Source organism: Pundamilia nyererei, unplaced genomic scaffold, assembly GCF_000239375.1.
Source record: "Pundamilia nyererei isolate P.nyererei 1_Seehausen unplaced genomic scaffold, PunNye1.0 scaffold00199, whole genome shotgun sequence".
NCBI lineage: Eukaryota > Metazoa > Chordata > Actinopteri > Cichliformes > Cichlidae > Pundamilia > Pundamilia nyererei.
The window spans coordinates 50,942-59,546 of record NW_005187600.1 but is presented as its reverse complement, the minus strand read 5'-3'; the positions used below and the strand labels follow the sequence as shown (position 1 = coordinate 59,546).

Here is an 8,605-nt window from a genome sequence, read left to right as displayed (position 1 = left end):
GTTCTATCCTGTTAAAGAAGCTCAGAAATGACCTCACTTTTAGAAAACCTAAGAGCCCTAACTTCCACTAACAAGCCAGGCTGGTCCAGGACAGAAAGATGCAGGTGACTGAAACCCCCCCAGAAATTTATTCTATAATAAATTCATCTATAGTTTAGGCTTCACATCCGTGTCTCCTGAGAGATTATGCCTGCATGAAAACCTAGTCTTACAGTAGATCCAGCTCCATATATTTCACCAGTCTTCCCTCACTGGTATGTTTCACTTACCTCTTTTAAAACCTTGTCAAATTTGTCGGGATAGTGCTCGAATTCCTCCTCATCCTCTGCAGTCACTGTAGAAACAGTGACTACACCGGCAGGAAAGTTTAGGAGATTGTAGACAAATGTGTAATTGGTATTGACTGAAAAAAAAACAAAAAAACATTGAATGATGAAGAATACTGAAAGAATTCTTTCTTTAACCCTTACAAATTTTGTTGCCATTTCATCAACTCATGATTTGGAAATTTTAATAAAAATGCATTCACATTGCCATTTGTCTTAATGTTCTAATCTACATGTAATTCTCTTAACTGAGTAATCTCTATAGCAATGGTGGGCAATTAATTTTCCCAAGGGGCTACATGTGAAACTACAACTGCCTTGGAGGGCTGCACTAATAAGTGGAACTTTGTGAATCTTTAAACAAAACAGCTCTGGATGAATGTTGCTCTCCATCTGGCTTGAAAGAAATTGCAACTTTCCCATGAAAGCCTTCATCAAGTTGTACAAATGCCTTCTATTCAGCATCGCAGGGCTTTGGAATGTCTTTGCCTTTCTTATCACAACACCTCCCAGTGTATATTTCAATGCAAATGTAACAAAGTCAGCTCCAGTTCAAAATTTCAAAAATTTGTCCGTGTCAGGTTTGAACCACAGCAGAATGCTCTCCATAAACTTAGTACACCGCTTTCCTCGGGACTTCACTGAATACTAAGAGGGAATGTCTTGTAAAAACAAAAAGATCCCAAAATCAACACTTTCTGCATCATGTTTTTTTGTATGTGAGGTGACATCCTTCAGGGGTAACAGACTAGCATCTCTCAGAAATGGCTCTTCCAAAATGAATGGCAGGAAAGCTGTAATCTCTGGAACATGTACATTTTAGAAAACTAACAGTCACCTAAAAATATTTCTGATCTTATTTGTGACTTGTGTTTAAAACTAAACATCTTATAGTTTACCTTGAGATTACAATTTGTTGAAAACAAAGTGACGCACAGACTATGCTGTTTTATTGTACTCAGTGTACCATACCTGAGGTTTTGCCACAGTATAAGAAGTTGTAGGCTGGTCCAATCACAGGACACAGCAGCACATCAATGTTGCAGCTCCTCCAATGTGCTATTGTCTCTTGAATGTAGTCCTAAAGAAAACACAGGAAATCTCAATTTCTCCTTCAGGCTTTCATACGTGACCATGCATCATCAGCTGACAGTACCTCAACAGCAGCATGTTGCTTCCACAGCTCAGGAACAGATCTAAAAATGAAGCAGAACGTTTGGATATAATTCCTAGCACATGGAAATGTAACAAAGAAACTGAGATTCAAGCACAAATGAACAATTTCACGAATACTTTCTCACCCAACTCCACAAAGAGCACTCATTCTGGCAGAAGTGTGAGGAGACTGGGGTAAAAAAAAGTTTCTTCAGATTAAACTGTCAAGATCAAACTGATGTATGAATTCATATACATCTGTCAGAAGACGAAACAACGCACCACAGGTTTGAGGAGGAATGAAATTATTTTCTTCAACCACTTAGGAAGCCTGTATACAAAAATTTGTGGCTCCAGACAAGGGTCCACAGGTCCCCCCTCCCTAAAATTAAAAAAGGAATCCTTGGCACATGGGAAAGTAGTCTGGTCAGAGAAATTACTGTAATGGTTCCAAAAAGAAGCACAAGCCCATGTGCCCTATAGATAATGTCAGAATGGCGATGTTCACTGGTTAGCGCTGAAACAAAAATTACATTTCTAGCTATTAGATGATGTAAGTTAACTAGAACATATTAAGTAATTATTTTTAAAAAAAAAGATCCAACTCACAGTTTTTGTAGCAGGGTGGTAGTTCCATCTGCCAATAAGCCCCTAAGCCAAAGCTCAGGGACAATTTCATCCATCTTCAGTGGACAGTAAGGGACAAACTAAAGACATAAATAATATTAAAGACATATGGCTCACATAACACACTTGACCGCAATCAGTGTGTGTGTGGTGACGTCTTACTGTGTGTCCTGCTTGCTCTAGCAGAGCTTTGACCTCTCTGACGCCTCGGGCCATGCTTGGAGATGGATGCGTGTAGCCATCGCTTTCCAAATAACCGATCCTTAGAGGTTTGGAGCTTCTGTATATCTAAGGGTGAATCATTTTGAGAGATGAGATGGTGAGATAGCCTTTATTTGTCAGTTGCAGTATCAGTATATGTATGTGTGTGCATGTCCATAGTTCAGCTGAGACAATGTCCTTCGCCCTGCCAGGCTAAGTAAACAGCCAAAACAGCTGTGTAAACAGCTGGCGCCAAAGGGGTATCCGCATAAGTGATGGTATTTTTTACTTTAGTGCGAACAGCTCATTTGAATTTCAAAGCAGTTCTACAGTCCAACACTGGTCTCTCAATCTCCCGTTGGAGAGCCGCGAGCTTCGCCATACTTGCGTTCTGTGATGTTGTCATTTCTTGTGCTCAAGGAGCCGATTCTGAGAACTCACGGCAGTGTGCCTTCCCGAGATGTCATCCAATTTGCGCCCAGAGATGTTATTCCGGGCTAGCCCTTCCGAGATGTATCCAGTCTGCAGTCAGAGATCTTATTCTGAGTATTCACAGCAGCCGTAGCCTCTCCAAGATCTTATCCGTGCTGACTCAATAAGACCATTTTGAGAAACTCACGCCTCTCCCATCGTTCCAATCCCAGTGGGCAGCCTTGTGGGGGTTTGAACAGCCAGTTCCGCTTCCTTAATTCTTCGATAAGTCAGGGCCAAGCCAGCTCCGATCAGCCAGAACCCTGTTACCATGGTTCCGAATAGGTAGATATCTTCAGCACTCAGGCTCACCCGAGCCCAAACTTCTCGTTGAGAAAGGGGTGTCAATTGCATTCAGAGACCAGTTGATCCAATCCATAATTCCTCTTTTAGGTTTTAGAGAACAGACTGTGAGAGAGTGTTCCAGGGAAAATACAAAAAAAACCACGAGACTAGACAAGGATATAAGCAGGGAAGATAAGGGAGAGGAGAAAAAGTGCGCCCGCCTCCTCCGAGAGCCAAAGAAGAAAGGAAAAGATGGCCTTTAGTTAACTTGTTTTTAAATATAAATGTTAATGTATTGTTTATTCTAAGACATTAATACATTTAATAAGTGTGTTAAGACAATAAGCCATTTCATTAATTTACAAGTTTGAACATTTAGTAACTATCTGGTCAAAGTCCAGTAAAATAATCCTGAACAGTCTTCATTTCACCTTCAACTTTCAGGTTAACCTCCTAGCACCTGGCGTCCACATATGTGGACATCACATTTTGGGTTGTGTAGACCAAAATACTACATACTACAAGGGCCTGATGTCCACTTACAAGGGTGTTATACTGCCACTGTATGAGGCAATTACAAAAATTGTCATCAACAGACACACCTCCATGTTAAAAGGTAACGGTGGAACAGTGGGGTCCAAAGAAAACATGTGGTCACAAAGAAGCGCCTGCATGCACAGAGCCAGGCTGTCCACATCTCTTGCCATGGGTCCAGGAGATGACGGCACTAGTTTAATATAAAACAAGAAGCAGTAAGCCATATTCCCAGACTGTGGAACATTACAGCAGTTATGTAACGTCACATTTTACTTTGTTTAGTAAGTAGATATGTCACTTACCTGTCTTTTGCCCTCGATAAATTGGACGAACTCCCTGTAAACTAATCATTACACAAAAGGTGTTAACAAACATAAATGCTTAACTCAGCAATGTATAATAAATTTCCAGGAAACTGACTGAATGAGACCCACCTGAGCCGACCTGCAGTTGGCTTGAAACCACAGATTCCACAGAAGGATGCAGGAATACGGATACTGCCACCTATATCAGTGCCTATACCAAGCAGGGAGCCCCCTCCCCACCAGATGAACCTCCAGAGGTCTTCTGGGGGTTATGAGGGTTCACAGTCTGCCCGTAGATAGGATTACTGCAGTCATAGCTGAATGTGGCCAAAGACATATGGGTAATGAGTCCTTGCATATTATGCACACTTGTAATGGGCAAAGACAACTAAATAAGTGCACATAGTATTTAAATGTACTCCAGATTTATGTCAATCTCTGATAAAAGATTTACCTCAAAAGAGCTTGAGGCAAGTTGGTTTTCACAAAGGGAATAGCTCCTTGTTTCTTCAGGACTTGAACAAGCACACTGTCCTTTTCAGCAGGCTGGTCCAGGTTAATGACCACACCACAAGAACAGTCATGATTCTAGTGTTGGAAAAAACAAAGACAATAATTGTACATCAAATACCTGCGCTATGATGCTCGAGAATACTGTACTCAGTCCTGTTTACACTGAGTAGGAGACGCTCTGTATCTCATTGTACATCTGTATAGTGACAATAAAAGCATTTTGTTCTATTCTATAACATACTTACTAATACTGATGGGTACAGAAGAGGATTAGGACCAACGAAAAAAAAGTGGGCACGTCTTTTTTCTTCTTCTTTTCCAGAATTCTGAGAAAAGTAGAAAAAAAAGACGTGCCCACTTTTTTTTCGTTGGTCCTAATCCTCTTCCGTAGATGGGAAATACCTTAAATGCAATATTTTCTTTGACGCTAACTGGAACTCCGTACAAGAGACCATCCTTGTTGGAGCCAACAGTTGTCAGCTGGTCCAAACTCTCCAGCAAAATTTCAGTGCAGCAGTTCAGCTTTTTGTTTACAGCCAGAGTCTGTTGGAAAGGAAACAAGCACAGACAGATTCAGACAAACATATCAATCTTTGTAAGCCCTCTGTGGAATATCAAAGTCATTTTGGAAACTCAAATATTTCTTTGGCACATGAATCTGGTTTGCTTTCATAAATATGTAAATAAACCTTAACCGTAGCAAAGACACAAGTGTAAGTAATAAGAAATACCTAGTTAGCTGAGAGTATACCTAAAGTAGAACACTGATACAAGACTGGAAAATGAAATTGATTATTTAGTGTAGACATTAGCTTTTGCTCTATTTTATCCATTATGTAAGCTCTGTGTTATGTTAGGTCAGGGGTGGGCAACTCCAGGTCTCGAGGGCAGGTGTCCGGCAGGTTTCAGATCTCACCCTGGGTCAACACACCTGAATCACATGATTAGTTCAATACCAGGCCTCTGGAGAACTACAAGACATGTTGAGGAAGTCATTTAGTCTCTTGAATCAGCTGTGTTGGATCAAGGACACATCTAAAAACTGCAGGACACCGACCCTCGAGACCTGGAGTCGCCCACTCCTGTGTTAGGCAGTGAACCTTTGCGTCATGTTGAACACTGAACTTTTTCCATGTAAGAGTAAAACACATCCTCAGGGGTAAGTGAGCCTTCCTTCAGTTGCTTTGTCACTTCAGATAAAGACAGGCCAAGGATGAAAGAAGAGTCAGTGGTTGGATGCTAGAAGACACACAAAGAACCATGTCAGAAAAAAGCTGCAACAAAGAACTAAAACGGTATGGATCTACAGAATCAAGATTCTTTATTTGCCAGTGTTGCATCTCCCTACCAAATTGAATAAAAGACAGCTTGCTAATGATGAAATAAACAGCAATGAAGACGTATAGAAGGAAAAACCCATCGTAAATTGTGTAGACAACAATGTGAATAGAACCAGAACAGGCTCAAGAAAACTGAGCACTGACTTTTGTATGGACCTATCAGAGGGATGAATTGCTCAGAAGCATTTTGAGTAACTCACTGCATTTAGGCATGGAAGCATGTTCAAGATGACCTGCTCAGATTCATCAAAATTGTGAAGAAACAGGATTTATGTGACTAAACGTGGCATGACTGTCAGTGCCAGATGTTCCGATCTCAGTATTTTAAACGCTACTGATCTACTGAAGTTTTGAAAATGCCTTGTTGATGTTGATATACATATACTCAAAAGTTTAGTGGCTTCTCGACAAGAACATCGACAGGCTCCTGTATTTCTTATTATGCTTATAAATCACATCACGGGCAGAAAAGTAGCTTCTGCAAGGGTTTCCTTAGAATAACAGAAAAACCATATTTACTTCTAAAGAAAAAAACAAATACCTGATTGTATTCGTTTTCGGATGGCTGCTTTGCTACATTAGTGCAAGATAATGCACTAATGTAGCAAAGTTCAAATCTTCTTCTTGGTGTTATTGTGTTCACTGTACTCTTCTTCTGATTCTGGTCTCTAAAGTCACCAGAATCTAATCAAATAGAGGACCTTTATAGTGTGTTGGAGATTTGCATTATGGATGTACAGCCAACAACTCACCAAAACTGTGTTATGTTTTTGTGTCAATTTGGATCAAAACTCTAAGAAAACAACTAGTTGAATCTCTGCCAGGAAGAATTTGGGGGGTGGCTTTAAAAGAAAAGGCAATCTAATCCAGTAATAGCAAGGTGTCTCAAATAACTTCTCCACAGAGTGTAAATGCAAAAGACAATCTAGAAATAGCAGTAGGTTATTATCGCTGTGTTTGTCGGCTAAGTTTTTTTTTTTTTTGCTCAAGGTAAGCCTGCTGACAACAAAAGCTGTCAGTGATCTGATAAATTATGTCAAGTTCGAACTAAAAGCAGAAAATTCAATGTTAAACTTTCCCCAAAAAAACTCCTAAATTAAGGCTGAACTCTCACCAACTCTTTGTATCGGAGCACCGCCTGCTCTCCCCGCTGCAAGCTCTCATCTCTCCTGTTTTTGGCTCTCCTGATCTTTTCCTCTGCCTTTCGATGGCTGCTGATCTTTTTCACCAACACAACCACAGATCCCACTGCACAGACAACACCAGTGAGCAGAGCCGCCCTCTGACTGTCCATCTTCACTCCCTTGAGAAAATCCTGGATGCTCTGCAAGGCTTGCATCTTTGTCCTGTCACCGCAACTCCAGTTTTAAACGGGACAGGTCAGCCTTAGTCAGGCTTAAGTATGCTAATCAAGAGGGCGCTGTTGTGCCTAAATCGTTGTCAGGGACCAAGCAGTAAAGCATAAAGGACACAGCTGTTTTAATTCAAAAAGGGGGTTTTATTGACCCAAAAACATGAAGATATATTTAACAAAGCCAAAACTTAAACAGGAAGACCAATAAAAGAGGTCAACTCAATAGACTAAACTCAAGATAATAATTAACAAAACCTCAAACAAACATAAGATAAACTGACCTGCTGAAATGGGGGAACTTAAACACTGGTTTCGCTAAACCAAATGACACACACGGGGAAATAATACAAGCCAATTAAACAAACATGAAACACCCCCCAGGCAATGAAGCATGTGGTGCTATCCAATTAGGCTGTCAGTGGTACTTCAGGTCTCCCAGCCCTTTGCCACACCTTTTGCCAGATATAAACACACCAGCAATGTTTTGGTTCTATAACATTTTTCTATTATTACTTTATTATGAATTATAGGTGCAAGAGTTTTAGAGTGTGGATAATTAAATAATAGATCAATGTAATAGCAAATTGTGCCTTGTTCTCAGATTCACAGCAAGTGGAGAGTGATAGATGAGATCAGGAGATGGAAGGAGGAAGAGAGGCAAGAATGATTCACAGGCAGAGAAAAGTTTGTTTCTCACAGTTTTGTTCCCTTATGGTCTCAAGCACTGTCACTAACCTTTGCATTTTATTATTATCTCATAACACTTGTTTAATCAGCTACCATCTCTCCTATGGACTTTTTAATGTCTACAGCAGGAGTGGGCGACTCCAGGCCTCGAGGGTCGGTGTCCTGCAGGTTTTAGATGTGTCATTGATCCAACACAGCTGATCAGGGCTGGACTGGGACAAAAAATCAGCCCGGGCATTTTGACTAGTTACCGGCCCACCATGGTATTATAGGAAAAGTCATAAAGCCTTTATTATAAACGTAAACCTACACCATCCTCCCTATTCTGGTATTCTAAACAGTACTTAGCAAAACTATAAAACAACCTAATTTATAATTACATATACCTCACTAATAGGGTTGCCAACTCCCAGCAAAAAAAGAAAAGAAAGAAAAATAGGGAACCACTCCCCCACCCTCTGCCTCAAGATGCTTTACTGACAAAACCGATTTTAATTTAATGCACGTATAAAACAAATGCACAGACATCTATTATTTTTCTCCAGTAATTAAATCGATTTAACATCTTTCTTCAACAGAATTGCAGACTGCACAGATGGTACCTTAACAAAGGAAAGAATACCATAACTTACTAGGGCATATACTAGACTTAATATTTACTGAATACAATAATGGATTTCTATACATTTTACATCAGATAAAAACTTTGGTTGTAAGATTCAGATAATTATTTATTAAAAGGTAGACATCGTAAATGAGAATATGAAAGAAAAGTATTTCTTTGTGCCCCCTTTTCCCTGTTAA

General features: G+C 40.1%; 1 protein-coding gene and 1 pseudogene across 1 annotated transcript in view; both read right to left on the bottom strand.

Annotated features, from left to right (window-relative positions):
• Positions 1 to 7,106, bottom strand: part of LOC102206898 (vitamin D3 hydroxylase-associated protein-like) — a 7,974-nt pseudogene extending 868 nt beyond the window's left edge.
• Positions 1 to 8,605, bottom strand: part of LOC102203210 (vitamin D3 hydroxylase-associated protein-like) — a 69,260-nt gene that overhangs the window by 50,247 nt on the left and 10,408 nt on the right. The window lies entirely within an intron of this gene.